The sequence below is a fragment of the Typopeltis vanoorti genome, chromosome 1 (genome assembly GCF_054136105.1).
Source record: "Typopeltis vanoorti isolate ZY-2024b chromosome 1, IOZ_Tvanoo_1.0, whole genome shotgun sequence".
Lineage (NCBI taxonomy): Eukaryota > Metazoa > Arthropoda > Arachnida > Uropygi > Thelyphonidae > Typopeltis > Typopeltis vanoorti.
In genome coordinates, this window is record NC_143549.1 from 34,528,895 (window position 1) to 34,545,156 (window position 16,262).

Sequence of the window (16,262 nt, forward strand, 5' to 3'; positions counted from 1 at the left end):
ATATGCTTAAAGAATGTTCAGCTGAACTGCCCAGGCCCTTGACATGTTTATATAATTTGAGTCCTTGCTCAGAAAGATCCCACAGGGATGGAATTGTATGATAATCCCGTTTCACAAGGGTGGTGAAGATCAATGTATCTAACTATCAACTGATCTGCATCTTTGGAGTATTTTAAAGATTTTAGAGAAGTTGGTAAGAACTTGCATACAGAAATGGGTGGACAAACAACATATACTTTGCAAGCAACAGCATGAGTTTACTAAAATACATAATGGTCTACAGTTTAACACTTCCATTCTACTATCACCCTTTTGCAATGGCATCATCTTATCCTTCTTCAACTCCTTGGGCACCTTTCCTTTAGCCATACTCTTATTAAAAAGCCAAGTCAATGGTGCTGTCAGTGTTTCAGTGGATTCTGTCAAACCTGTGGTAAAATCTCATCCAGTCACATTGATTTATTGACATCCAGAGAAATCAGTATTTAAAACACACTCTCCTCGTAGGAAATTTTTTAGCTATGTGGCCAGTAGGAGGAGAAATGACTGACATTGTGGGATAAAAACGGGAATAGAGTGACTGATGCAGAGGACATAGTGGAATTGTTCAATGAACACTTTATTGGAGTATTTCATCCCGGAGGAGTAAATTTTAACACTAGAGGGATAGGGCAGGTTCGAGGTTTAGAAGTGCAGGAAGAGAGTGTGTTCCAGATGCTGAGTACTCTGGATGTCAGTAAAGCTTTGGGACTGGATGGTATTTCACCATGAGTTTTGAGAGAATGTGCTAGGGAACTGACAGTACCTTTAACCTGGCTTTTCAATGAAAGTCTGGCTGCGGGAAAGGTGCTCAGGAAATGGAAAAAAGGTAAGATAGTGCCATTGCATAAGGGTGGTAACAGACTGGAAGTGTCTAATTATAGGCCAGTCTGTGTGTCATCAATAGTTGTTAAAATCTTGGAGAAAGTAGTGAGGGACCGTATACAGCATTGGGCAGATGAGGGTAATGTTATCTGTGAGAGTCAACATGTATTTGTGAAAGGGCGCTCTTGTTTTGTTTTAGCAATATGCTAGCCTTTTATAAAAAAGTTACAAGAACATTAGATGAGGGAAAGGCATATACTGCCATTTTCTTGGACTTAGCGAAGGCATTTGACAGGGTGCCACATGATAAGCTGATATTTAAGTTGCAGCACATGGGTCTGGATGTTAGGTTGGTCAACTGGATTCAGGATTGGTTGTCCAATAGGTATCAGAGAGTTGTGTATGGTGGGGCAGTTTCAAGGAGGCAGAGGGTTATAAGTGGGGTCCCACAGAGCTCAGTACTGGAAACTATACTGTTTAACCTTTATATCAATGACATTGTCAGTGGATTGCAAGAGGATAGTCAGTTGTTTGCGGATGATGTGAAGCTGGGAAGGGTTATTATTATTAATAGTGCAGTTGCTGTATCCTTGCAAGAGGATTTGAATAAGCTAGACAGATGGGCAAATGAATGGGGGGTATCGGTTTAATGCAACAAAATGTAAGGTCTTGAGGTTTGGGACACATCGATGGGATGTTTGCATACTCTATGGAGGAGCTATACTGGAGGAAGTAGGGGAAGACAAGAGATCTGGGGTTGATGATTGATAGAAATCTGAAATTTAGGGGACATTGCAAAAGTGGTGAAGGTAACACAGAGGATTGTTACAATAATGAGCTGTATAAGACTCTGATCAGACCACACTTAGACTATTGTTCACAGATTTGGTCCCCAGGATTTGAAGGGGATAAATTAACTGTGGAAAGGGTACAAAGGCAGAGATAACAAAGATGTTTTCAGGACTGTACAATGTTAGTTATGAGGATCGGCTGAGGGAATGTGGACTGCAGAGTTTGGTGAATAGAAGGAGAGGTGATATGATTGAGTCTTTTAAGCTGTTGAGAGGTGGTTATAGGGTTGTCACTGGGGAGTTCTTATGCTTGGTTGAATGGCATGAGGGAGTGATGACGGGGGAGCAATTCCTGCAAGTTACGATGGGAAACTGTGAGCAAGAAGGTGAGGAGTGGTTTCTTTGCATGGAGGGTGGTTGAACCATGGATGCATTGCCTGATGGAGTGGTGAGAGTGAGAATGGTCAGTGAGTTTAAGGAGTGGTATGATAAACTTTGTGTTTCCTAAGAGTCTTGATGGACTTTGTGTTTCCTAGGAAGGTTCTCCCGCAATGAGTCTTTTGACTCCATGGAGGCCTAAATAATAATGGTAATGGATGGTAATGTCTGTCATTCTCCAAATCAAAACCACATGGTCACTCTCTCGAACTTTGGGGGGGGGTGGATAGTAGAGCAGGGATGCCTTTTCATTTACAAGCAGATTCTCTGAAGCTATGATTATATCCCAAACTCTGAACCTTGTGTTCCTTCTACTACATGTTGCTTAAGATATCTGTCCCTCAAGAATTCCAGAAATTCTATACCCTTACTTTACATGCAGTTTCCTCTTTCCAGTTTATACTGCTGTAGTTAAAATCTTCTATAACGATCATTCTTTTCATGCTCCAAGGTCAACTGCCTAAACATATCCTGCTCTTCAACCTGGCCACTCTTATAGCAGCACTCCACTAAATATCCTGTCCTGTCCACCTCTCACCATATCTTCTTAAAACTATTAGTGCCATTGTCCCCCAAATCCTCCATTCTGAGAGAACATGACTCATCACTTTTCATAAGCAATAATTGACTACTGGGTTTGATCTTCCTATCCTGCCAAAAAATGCAATACCCTACTACTTCTATTCCTTTCAATATATCATCTTCCATCAACCATGTCTCTCTAATCCCAATACTCTTTGAATAGGCTGAGGCTATCAGCACCACAAACTCATCTCTTTTATTCTGGATGCTCCTGGTATTAGTATAAAGAAACATCTACACATTATCAGTGTTTCTATATCTGTCATTATTCCTTCTAGACTCCACTGGATTCTGAATTACACTATGTGTTTCTCCTTTCTCCCAAATGACTATTCCCACAGGCCAACCCTGCTGCATTCCACCCTGATAATTCTGGTTTCTCTGCTCCAAGACTCTCACTTTTTAAGAGAAGAACATTCTGTCCAGATGCCTATGTCCTTCATTCAAATGCAAGCAGCCTCTCGCTTACATTCTGTCCTCAAATGCACTCCAGGCATCTACATAATCCAAGCCTCACTTTTGACACATTCTGGCTATTATACCATTCATTATTGATGCTCTTCTCAGTTCTGCATTATCATATCTGAGTAACACATTTACTAATATTCTCTCTCTCTTAGTTTTCTGTCATACAATTTTAAGCATGAACCTCAGATCTCTCACCACCTGATTCATGCTGCCTTTCAAGTCATTCATATTCACCATCACAATCATCACACCCAACTTTCACCTCACTTAATTGCCATAGTCACACTGTCTATTGTTCCTCCAAGCAAACACTCCTCTAGCATTCTATTTTACACCATGGATCATCGAATTCCATACATCACAACTCTTGCCACTGTGTTTCTTCTTGCTCACCTGCATCCCTTACACACACACTTTCTCTCCCACTTACCTGCCTTCTTATCATCTCTCCATCCCTGGCTCCTGCACTGTTTCACCTTACTCTCATTCCCTCTCTCTTGCCCTGGTGCTACCATTCTCTCCTCTTCTATGTTCTTTTCTTGCAAAAATGTTTAGATGGTTATGACCATCATTCCATTAATTTATGGAGAATGAAGTTTTAATTTTTTTTTTTTTTCTTGTTAGTTGGCTGGAATATAAATGTTATAAAAATTGATGTAACACTGAATTATAGTTGATGCATAGCTTGACATTCTGATTATAGAGAATTTATTCTTCACTAAAATGAAGAACTGTTTCTTTCTATTTGACTGGAAAGCCATATTTTCATTCTTGTGGTATTTGGTATAAAATACCAAATACCACATTCATTGTTTTCTTTCTGGATTTAGTTTTTCCTGCTGTTCTCAAAATTGTTGAGCTAACACACACACACACACACACACACACACACACACACACACACACACACACACACACACACACACACACACACACACATCAGAAGAAAAAAAAAGTGTTTTTATGATGTTAATCTTTTACTTTAATTACACTATGTGGAAAGTGATTTATTTTAAAAGAAATGACAAGATGTATCACAATCAAATCTGAGTGTGGGACAACTTATTAGATCTCTTAATTTTTTTTTTCCAATATTAATAAACATAATGATTTTTTATGATTTACTAATTTATAATACATGTTAACCTCAAAATAATTTATGACATGTACTCTAAGAAAAAAATAACAAACAATCATAAAGTGTTGGAGATTAAAAACATATGATCAATGATCACTACATGTCTGAGACTATATATATATATATATATATACACAAGAGGGGACTGGAAAGTTCTGATAAACACCTAGAACAAAAATTAATTAATTTTATGTCTTCTTATATATTCTAAAAGAAAAGGAATAAAATATTACAATTTGATGAAATATGGGGGTTAAAGGGTTTAAGATATGTTCTTTCTTGTGGTTATATCAGTTGTTTTAATATCATTTTTATTCTAGGTGTTTATCAGAACTTTCCAGTCCCCCCTTCTCGTACTATCTATCTATTTCTCTCTCTCTCTCTCTCTATATATATATATATTCACATATACAAACCACAAATCACTGCTGCTCAGTTTGCTTTATTTTGGTCCTTCACTTGAGGGTACATAGGCCTACAATAGCAGCCACTGGTTACACTGGACCCCTTGGCACTGGGTCCTCTATACCCTAAAACATCTACAGACAGAAGTCTCTACTATTTATTGCTGTAATCTCCTCCTATCCCTAAACTGGGTGGGGAACTTACTTTATTCCTGTTATTACCCTACCTACTAAATCCCCTTAGGTCAGCATCATCCTAAACCTAGCACTCCTTTCAATAAAATCTTCATGTAAAAACAGCATGCATCAGTGCAATTACATGATGCCATGCAGCTGCAGAGTAGCCCATAAATTCTACAGCAACAAGAATGCATGTGTGTCTGTGTGTGTTCTGTAATACTATGGAACATTTTTAAAATCTCTTGCAACTTTTAATTCTCTCAGAATCTAGCAGAAATTTTTATGAAAGACTAGAAAATTCTGGCAAAATCCCTGCTGTTCAAAGGAAGAAACACATAGAGAGAATTGGAAGACCATCAAAGGTTTCTAAATAAGCCATCACAAAGTTTATATATTTGTATGCCACCCATATAGACTGGTTGGATTGACTGAAATCTTCCATAACAGAAATAACATAAAATAATACAAAGAATGGACAAATAAACATACCTTTAATTAATTTGAAATGTTTTGAGTATATGAAGGCTTCTTGCTTGAAGATTTCTAACATAGTTAAAAGGAATTTAAAAGAATTATGATACCTACATTTTAATATTAAGTTGTAGTAACCAAAACTAGCCTTTTGTGATTGCTATATCACTGTTTTCATTAAACTGAAATTAAAGCATTACAGTAGCTATGTAACTGGTGCAGGAGCTAGCTTACATTTATCACAAGCCATCTGCTAACACTGTTATAATAAAAAAAAATCCTGTATGAGCAGCTTGCATATTATCTTTCATTATTTTTCATTAGCTGTGACATACATATTAGCATTTGTCATCATGAGCTTCTGCTTATTTGCTGATGGGAATCTCAATGCATTGCATCCAAAACGGCTATCTAGTTAATGAAATTCTAAAATATTCTATAAGGACAACAGACCCTCTGGAGGTTGCATCATTTCAAATACAATAATGCATACCAAAAGAAACTTTGGCCAAAGGTAAGCTCGACTCTTAGTCAGCTGTGTAACTATCCTAATATTAATATTTTGGTTTTAAAAATAACACTTTGGTATAACAACATAAATCTTGTGTTTGATTTATTTAAATATATCTTTCCTTTTCTAACAGGCAATGCTACAGTTTACTGAATGGAATCCACTTTTTTTTTTTTGCTAGCACCTGGCAGCAAGTAACCAACAGCTCTCCAACAAACAGGCTCTGTACTTAAATCTCACCACATGCATGGAAGTTTTAAAGGTTCTTTAGGTGATAGATGAATCACACTACCCAGCATGTGGTCACCACCTTGCTTATTGAAGATCTGAAATGATTTGGGAAAAAAAAAAAAAAAAAAAAAAAAATCTTTTTTTTTCCATGGGTAGAATTCGCATAAAAATTACTAAATAAAAAATTAAATTAAGATCACAAAGAAAGGCTTAATTTGATAAAACATTTATTACTTATTAGAAATTATTGTACTCTTTGTTATCTGCAACTTCAAACAAATTCAGAATATTGGAAAAAGCTAACAATTTCTATTATGGAAAATTTCTTTGACCTAATTTAAATTTGTATCTTATAGATATATAAATTCTGTCAATGAAATATTGCAAGTTTTTTTTGTTGTCGTTTTGTTTTGTGTATCATTCAAATGGTTCCTGTAGAATTCCAGGGATTGTCTGCATGAGGTAGTTTCTTATATGTTTGTACTGTTAGTTTTTAATCTTTATTTTATTTATTTATTTTTTTTTGCCAAAGGCCAATGAGAATTTGTGCCACAAATATGGAAAATAATTCCAGAGGAACTCTTCTAGGACTAGAATAGAAAAAGTGGTGGTGAGCTAATGTATAGTAGCTCAGACTTTCTTAAGAAAGGAGTGCCCATCTAGGAGAATAATTAAAAGCCATGTTCACTCACTTTAGGTGTGTGTGTGTATATAATTATATATATATACATACATACATACATATATATATATTACTATTATGGACTGTCACTGCCATATATGGTATAAGATTTTGATATTTATAGATTTTCATACCAGTGACAATAAATGAGGCAGCTGTGCTTATATGGATATCAAACTTTGTTTCAACTTCTAATCACAAACACTATTTTATGTGTTATAGTAATTATGGCAAATATCTACATAGTTATGATTTACTGCAGTAAAGAAAAGATAATTATTCAAATTCATTATTTCTCATTTCAAAAAATTACTGCATTTAAGAATATATAAGGCACAGGTTCTTACATCTACTGTTTCTTAAAATTTTGGTGAATTATAATCTCAATAATTTGCAGTTAAACAGTTACTGAGCATAATTAGAACTATGCTAAACTTCCATGTCTTATTGTCTGCCTTATTTAAATTCATTATTAATAATAATGTAGTTTATAAAATAGGCAAAATAGCAAGACACTTTCAAATATCAACTAGTGTGTGTTTATGGTGGATTCATAAACAGACACTGTGATTACAAGTTGATCACATAAAAAAAAGCAACAAATTTTTCAGTAGATATAATTTGAAAACTTGTTCCTCTTTTATATAATTTTCTCTTCTTATTTTTTTCCATTTTTTTGTTTGATTGAAGCAATGGGATACATACTATGTTTCATAGAAAAGCACTGAATATGATGATTCATATATAAAGTAACAAGACTGAATGCATACTCAGTCACTCAGATTATACAAAGAATATATATGAGATGGAAAGAAAAGCACCATAGGATGGATACAGCTTGCATGGGGTGAAAGTAAAAAAGAAGGACAACTGGAATAGAAGACATAAATGTAATGAATGAAAAGAGATTTTATCTCATTGGATGCTTTTGGCATCAAATTAAACTTTTGCTTTACACACTGACTTTATTAAGTTATATAAAGCTTTATCTACACCATGGAACTTCTCTGCAAATATTTAACAAAAACTACATGTGTTACCCATGCATCAATACAAAGCACACATAAAGTTCTGTTCATGCTAGACTATTTTTCATTTACACGCAATCATGCCCTGAATGCTTTAGAAGCTCATGTACTAATGTGCTACTACTTCTACTATGTAAATATACCACAGTTGTTTTAGGTATTACAGTATCCAACAAAACACAGTTGCCACTTTAGAATATGTTATTATAATATTTATAGAATTTTATAAATCAGCCAAATACTCTACATTTTGAAATAGGACAGTGAAGTGCACATCATAAAAAACAATATTTTCCCCTCCCAGCAACAGTCATAAAATTCAACTCCCTATATTTTTGTTAAATTATACTCAAACAACTTCTTTATTCACAGTTACTTTCCCTCACCCAGCTTTTTCTTATATAACTATGTGACCTAGTAGAGGATTTTTTATAGTGAGACAAGGTACACAAAACTTGCTTCATGGACTTGTTACACAACATGGGCCATTTTTACAGACTTAATGGCCTCTATGGCTAGTTTTCTGTGCAAGCTACAAAAATACCATTGTTCAACAAGATCTCTACAATACAAACATGTAGTATGATACACCAGAGTAATGCACAAGACAGTACAATACAGTACACCTACACTGCTCAACAAGGTATGTGCTTGGACTCTAATTATAAGTACAGTGGTTGTGAAGGAAGAATGGGAAGGGAGGAGAAATGTTACAGTTTACAATATCTCATGGTATTATCAGGCAACAGTGCCACATATACCCAACAGTTACCTTATCTTCAGATTTGTAACCACTTTCATCACTCTGTATATAACCAACAACAAAACATATTTAAGATGTCTCAACAAGTAGCAAGCCTTGCAAAAATACATTTTCATTGACACAAGAGATTCTATTTAACTTGTCCATTAAAATGACCACTAGTATTATAGTTCAAAATTACTTATTTCTCATGGTTTCAATAATGAATGAGATGAATGAGTGCTGTTTAAAAAAATACTTTACTTTGTAAAACCAATTTCAAATAGATCTCTCACATGACAGGAATGTATTAAATTGTATCAAAATACATCCTTAAAAACAGAATAGTGCAGAATATTTAGGATGATGAAGAAGACTTATATAAAATCTTTCACTGCTTTGTTCATAACTATTTTGAATTTACTACAAAATCTAAAAAAAATATCTAAAATTAAATGTAGTTATCAAGAAATCAGACATGGATATAATTAGCAACTTTAAAGATACCTGTCCTTCCCCTTCTCCTCTATTATTTTACATTCAGTTTCAGAGCGTTAAGTTGGTCAAAAGTAATGGAAATACATCCATAATTACAAAGATTTGCAATATGGTAAAATATCAGTGGATAGGAATATTGAATTCTTGTATGAGGGATTTATTATCCCCTTAACTTAATATTGTATTCTGTTGGGAGAGGAGGAAAAAAGAAAGCTTATGAAAATAGACCTTGCCCTAGTAATATATTCACTATCCAGAATAGTGTGACATTTGAGTTGGATAAAGGAAATGGCTGCACAATAACTGCTAAATTTTTACAAAGGAATTTTGAGAGGATGCCTATGAATGTAAATTGAATCAAAGGAGAATTTGGGAGGTGGTTGTCAAAATACTGGAGAAGTTGGTCAAAGGCAGAATTTAGTGAATCTATGGATAAGGAATATAATACACCAGAGGAGGATACAGTTTTGTAAAAGGTAGGACTTGCCTTAGTAATTTACTTCCTTTCTGTAATAAAAGGACAGATGAATTGGATAAAAGAAATAGCTACTACAAGACAATATTACTACTACTACTGCTAAACTTTGCAAAGACATCTGACAGGATACCTCACAAAACTCTAAATTAGAACAAAATTGGGATGGATAGACTATATATATATATATATAAGTGGTGATTCCATTGTATAAGCCCTGATCAGACCAAATCTGGATTATTGTACTCAGATCTGAGCACTGGAATTTGAAGAGGATAAATTAACCTTGGAGAGAGTACAGAGATGGATAACAAAAATGATATCAGGATATCTGGGGATGGATTGAGGCACGAAAATCAGTTTGGTGAACAGAAGAAGAAGGGATGCAATTGGTTGAGCCATTTAAACTGTTGAGAAGTATTTAAAGGGTTGACATTTGGGGAAGATTTTTCACATAGTAGAACAAGAGGAAGAGACAAGGACAAGAGGCTATCCCTGGAAGTTGCAAAAGGAGGTGATGAGTAGGAGGTTAAGAAGAATTTTTTTGTTGTTGTTTTGCATGGAGAGTGGTTGGACAATGGAATTTGCTGCCTGATAGAGTGGTTTAAGGATAAACCTGAGCATTCTGAGGCGGTTTGGATACATCAACCCCCAATCCACCCATAGTACTAATGTGCTAGAGGTTGTCAGAAAAACCTTTTGTGGGTAGAAGCCACATTAAAAAAATAAAAATATTATATATATATATATGTGTGTGTGTGTGTGTGTGTGTATTCAACAATATTCAGAGATGGTCAGGATTTAGGATTTATAAAGTGTTAGAAGTTGTGCAGGAGAAAAATAGTATTTCGAATTAATAACATATATTTGTTTTTGTAGGCTGAGGAGGAGGTGAAGATGTGATGTGTTTGTGCCAGGATAAGCTAGATGTGAACTCATCCTAAGAAGAGAAAAGTAATCTTGACTAGTGATCAGGATATTATTAAAAGTAAGGAGTGAAGTAAGGTCTCGCTATCTAAGAAATAAGGTAGGATTATTTTTTAACAGCATTAAATTCATTACATTATCATCACTCCACTTGAAAATGGCAATCGGTTTATAAGGAATTGGCCACAGAAGATTTTGAAGCTTGAAGAATTTGAGCACAACAGGGTTTCTCACACTATAGTTTTTCAATTGAAGAAGAGGAATAGAATGTACTGTCATCAGCAAAATATGAATACTGTTTGAGATTAGCAAGAGAAGGTCATGAGCTCTTGAGTGGATACACAGAATATTATATTATACAATATGCACACAAACAAATACAAATCTCGGTTATTTTTTTCTTTTTGATCCATTTACTGAACCGAAAATTTAACAAGATCAATTATAAAAAAAAACAACACGATGGCATGTGAATCACAAGTTCTAAGTGGAGTAAGAAAATACTTTATGTGATGCATTGGCTAGTTTTAATTATTAAAATAATAATGACAAAAACAGTATATCAGCCTTACTATTCACTGGTGCATATCATCCTATTATGGGACAATGATTATGAAAACTGCAATTTACATTCTCTCAATCAATTTCAAAAATAAAAAATTAAAAAAAATATATAAATAAATAAATTGGGAGGATTTTTAAAATATTTTGTTAAGGCCTTTACTAATTTTACTGACAATTCTATATGCAAGTCACTTTTTTAAGCATGTATAATTTTATCGCTTTTATTGATGTAAGGAATATTATTATTATTATTAACATCTGACCTCTATGGAGTCAGAGACTCATTGTGGGAGGTACACACTATTGCACACAATGCTCATCCAGCCATGCTTTAAACTTATTTAATGTGTCTACATTCACAACACACTCAAGCAATGCATTCCACTCACTAACCACTCTCCATGCAAAGAACCCCCTCCTCACACCCTCCTTATACTGTTTCCAGTGATGGCCTCTTCTTCTACCCCCTCTCCCATTCTATGAAAAATCTCTTCTATGTCAACCTGATAAACAATCCCTGAGTAGCTTATGTGTCTCAATTATATCCTCCCTCCCCTCATTTTCCTCTTATTCACAAGGCTTTGCAATTTACATTCTCTCAATCTGTCCTCGTAGATCATATAGATCAACGTTTCTTAAATTGACCCAAATGATATATAAACAGGAGATATAATTATTAATAATATATATTGTAATTTAAAAATCGATAATTTAGCCATTCATATGAAAGCATGATGTGTGAAATCAATAGTTGAGAGATATAAAGAAATCATGTTAATTTTGGGAGTATCCACAGTGAAAATAACAGCCACATACTGTTGATAAACTAAAGTCAACAAACAATAAAATTTAGCTAAGTTCCATCACTGCACAGATAAGAAGAGAAACAAATAGTTAATTATTGAGCCTACATTTAAAATACAGACTAATAAGGCAAACTTTTCAGCCGATCAAGTCAGCCATTCGAAAAATTCAACCATCAAGTCAGTAGATGAGTATTCTTCCTTGGTTGCAGTAACCTACAGTGTAGTGTGGTAAATCTGTCATGCTTCCCTTTCATTAATTAAATGTTTATTTTCAAAAAATAAATATAATACAAATACTTTTACTTCAGATTACATTCCAACAGTGCACTCAGATAAGTTAAATATTAGAGGAAGTGGATGATGCTAGGGATTTGGGGGTGATGACTGATAGAAATTTGAAGTATGTAGGCTATTGTAAAGGTGATGAAGATAATCCAGAGGGTTGCTGTAATACTTAGAAGGATGCTGAACGAGTGGGAAATTTCAATCTATAAGACATTGAATCTATCCATGTCTGGATTATTTTGTTCAGACCTGGTCAACGGGATTTGAGCCAAATAATTCAGACATGGACTGATCAGGATTTTATAAAATGGAATCCCCACTCTTTCTCCATAGTAAGGATTCCAAATGAGCAATATGATTGAAACATTTAAACTGTTGAGAGGTAATTACAGGATTGATACTAGAGAGATCTTCCATATGGTAGAAATGGGGAAGTAGCAAGGACAAGAGGCCATCCCTAAAGTTGTGAATGGAAGTGGTACGTAAGATGTTTGATGAGTAGCTGTTTTGCATGGAGGGTGGATGAACCATGGAATGCATTGCCTGATGGGATAGTGAGCGCATGAATGGGAAATAGGTTTAAGGAATGTATGATAGATTTTGTGTTGTCTAAGATTCTATGCCTCCCATGATGAGTCTTTTGGCAACATAGAGGTTCTGAATAATAATAATAATAATGTGAAGCTTGGGAGGGTTATTAGTAATATTAGTTATTAGTAATAAAGATTGCAATGAACACTTTATTGGAGTATTTCATCCTAGAGGAGTCAGTTTTAATGCTAGAGGGATAGGACTGGTTCGAGGTCTGGAGGTACAGGAGGAGAGTGTGTTTCAGATACTGAGTACTCTGGATGTCAGTAAAGCTGTGGGACTGGATGGTATTTCACCACAAGTTTTGAGAGAATGTGCTAAGGAATTGACAGTCCCTTTAACGTGGCTTTTCAATGAAAGTCTGGCTTTGGCAAAGGTGCCCAGGGAATGGAAGGAAGGTAAGATAGTGCCATTGCATAAGGGTGGTAACAGACTGGAAGTGTCTAATTATAGGCCAGTCTGTGTGTCATCAGTAGTTGTTAAGATCTTGGAGAAAGTAGTGAGGGACCATATACAGCATTGGGCAGATGAGAGTAATGTTATCTGTGAGAATCAACATGGATTTGTGAAAAGACGCTCTTGTTTTAGCAATATGCTAGCCTTTTATAATAAAGTTAAAAGAACATTAGATGAGGGAAAGGCATATACTGCAATTTTCTTAGACTTGGCGAAGGCATTTGACAGGGTGCCACATGATAAGCTGATATTTAAGTTGCAGCACATGGGTCTGGATGTCAGATTGGTCAACTGGATTCAGGATTGGCTGTCTGATAGGTATCAGAGAGTTGTGTATGGTGGAGCAGTTTCCAGGAGGCAGAGGGTTACAAGTGGGGTCCCACAGGGCTCAGTACTAGGACCTATATTGTTTAACCTTTATATCAATGACATAGCCAGTGGATTGCAGGGGGATATTCAGTTGTTTGCAGATGATGCGAAGCTGGGAAGGATTATTAGTAATAGTGCAGATGTGGTAGCCCTGCAAGAGGATTTAAATAAGCTAGATAGATGGGCAAATGAATGGGGGTGTCAGTTTAATGCAGCAAAATGTAAGGTCTTGAGGTTTGGGAAACATCGATGGGATGCTGCATACTCTATGGGAGGAGTTATACTGGAGGAAGTAGGGGAGACAAGAGATCTGGGGTTGATGATTGATAGAAACCTGAAGTTTAGGGGATATATTGCAAAGGTGGTGAAGGTAACACAGAGGATTGCTGCTATTATGAGAAGGACACTGACCTGCAGAGATAAGAGGGTTATCATTCCGTTGTATAAGTCTCTGATCAGACCACACTTGGACTATTGTTCTCAGATTTGGTCCCCAGGATTTGAAGGGGATAAATTAACTGTGGAAAGGATACAAAGACGGATGACAAAGATGGTTTCAGGACTGTACAAGGATAGTTATGAGGATCGGCTGAGAGAATGTGGACTGCAGAGTTTGGTGGATAGAAGGAGGAGAGGTGATATGATTGAGACTTTTAAACTGTTGAGAGGTGGTTACAGTGTTGACACTGGGGAGTTCTTTCGCTTGGTTGAACAGCGGGAAGGAGTGATGACAAGAGGCCATCCCTGGAAGTTACGAAAGGAAACTGTGAGCAAGAGGGTAAGGAGTGGTTTCTTTGTGTGGAGGGTGGTTGAGCCGTGGAATGCATTGCCTGATGGAGTGGTGGGAGCGAGAATGGTCAGTGATTTTAAAGAGTGGTATGATAGACTTTGTGTTTCTCAGGGGGAGACCTCCCCTCGATGAGTCTTGACCGACTTTATGTCTTAGGAAGGACCTCCCTCGATGAGTCTTTTGACTCCTTGGAGGCCTGAATAATAATAATAATAATATTACATCAATTTAGCTCTTCAGGAGGATTTGAATAAATTGGAAAGGTGGCAAATTAATGCAAATTACAGTTTATGCAGTTATTTGTGAGATTTTGAAATTCAGGATCCAAAGATGAAATGATTCATACTCACCTGGAAGAAATGGGAGCAAGGGATCTTGGGTGATTGTAGATTGCAATAATTTGATGTTCAGAGGATGTATTAAAAGGATTGCAAACACAATTCCTGCAACAGTGAGGAGGATAATGACCAGTAGAGATAAAAGGGTGTTGGTTCCATTGTATGAAGCTCTGATTATACCATATCCCATTTATTGCACTCAGATCTGGTTATCAGGATTTTGGTCTACAGAGTTTGGTGGATAGGGATATGATGAAATATTTAAACTACTGAAAGATATTTACTGGACTGACCAATGATAAAATATTTTTTATGGTAGAATAAGGGGAAGAAACAAGAACAAGAGGCCAATCCTTGGACATCCAAAAGGGAATAGTAAGTGATACCACAGAGAGTGGCAGGATCATGGAATACATTACTTGAGAGGGTGGTGAAAGTGCAAATAGTGGATGAGTTTAAAGAGTGGTACTATAGATTTTATGTTGTCTAATGTTGTCTGAGCTGAAACAATTAAGATTCTTAGTTTTTGAAAGTTTATTTTTCACTTGGTTAGACTATAATAAATTTAGCTTAATCCTTTATCCATGTGTGAGCAAACAAAGTTTGCACCTGAAAGTATCTTCAGGATTGGGGTAAGGTAGTAATTCTTAGTTTCTTTTGAAGACTTTTATATTTATAGATAGAATAAAGAAATTACTTAAAAATTCTTGTTCACCGTTACATGGCAATTATGGTGAACTTTGGACTTTGGGGCTGTAATGCAAGAATTTTGAGGACAATACAATGAATAATGGCAATAATGAGAAGAGAACACTGATATGTAGAAATAAAGAGGCTATAGTTCATTTACAAGGCCTTAATTAAGCAGTATTTAGATTATTGTGTATAGTTTAGGTTTTTGAGGAGATGGGCAGATCTTGGAAAAGGTTCAAAGAAGAGCAACCACATCAGTGTCAAGCGTTGAACATTTGACTATGATTGACGGATTGAAAGGGAAGAATATGATTAGGCATGTAAGTTGGTGACAGGGTTTGTATCAACTGAAGAGATTTTTTTATAGAGCGAAAGGATATGGGACAGAAAAGAGGCTATCCTTGGAAGTTGTTAAAGTAAGAGTGAGTAATAGGTTTTTGGTTGGAGGGTGGTAGGGGAAGAATGCACTGCCTAAAAATAGAATTTATTGCCTGAGAGGTTGTACATGAGTGGAATGCAATGCCTGAGACTGTGGAGGCAATCAACGAGTTTAAATGTGATTTGAAGGACACTATTTGATAATAAGGGCCAATGATGATTCTTCTGGCTCCATAAAGGTCTGGGGGGGGATACAATAAAAAAAAAAGAAATATAAAACATTGACCTATATTCAAATTCCAAAAAACTAAGAAATTATTATAACATGTAAAAGAGAATTCAAATTTCAAAAATAGTTGATTCACTATACTGAAAATACATTTTTGAAGCATGTGTGTGTGTGTGTGTACATGCATTATTTTTTTAACCACATTCAGCATTTTTTAGAATGGAAATTCTAAAATTTTTTAGGAATGCAAGTCATTTCTGAAGCCAAGTAATTATGTTAATTTCAATTTAAAATTCTTTATAATTAATGAATATAACATAACTTGCTATACAA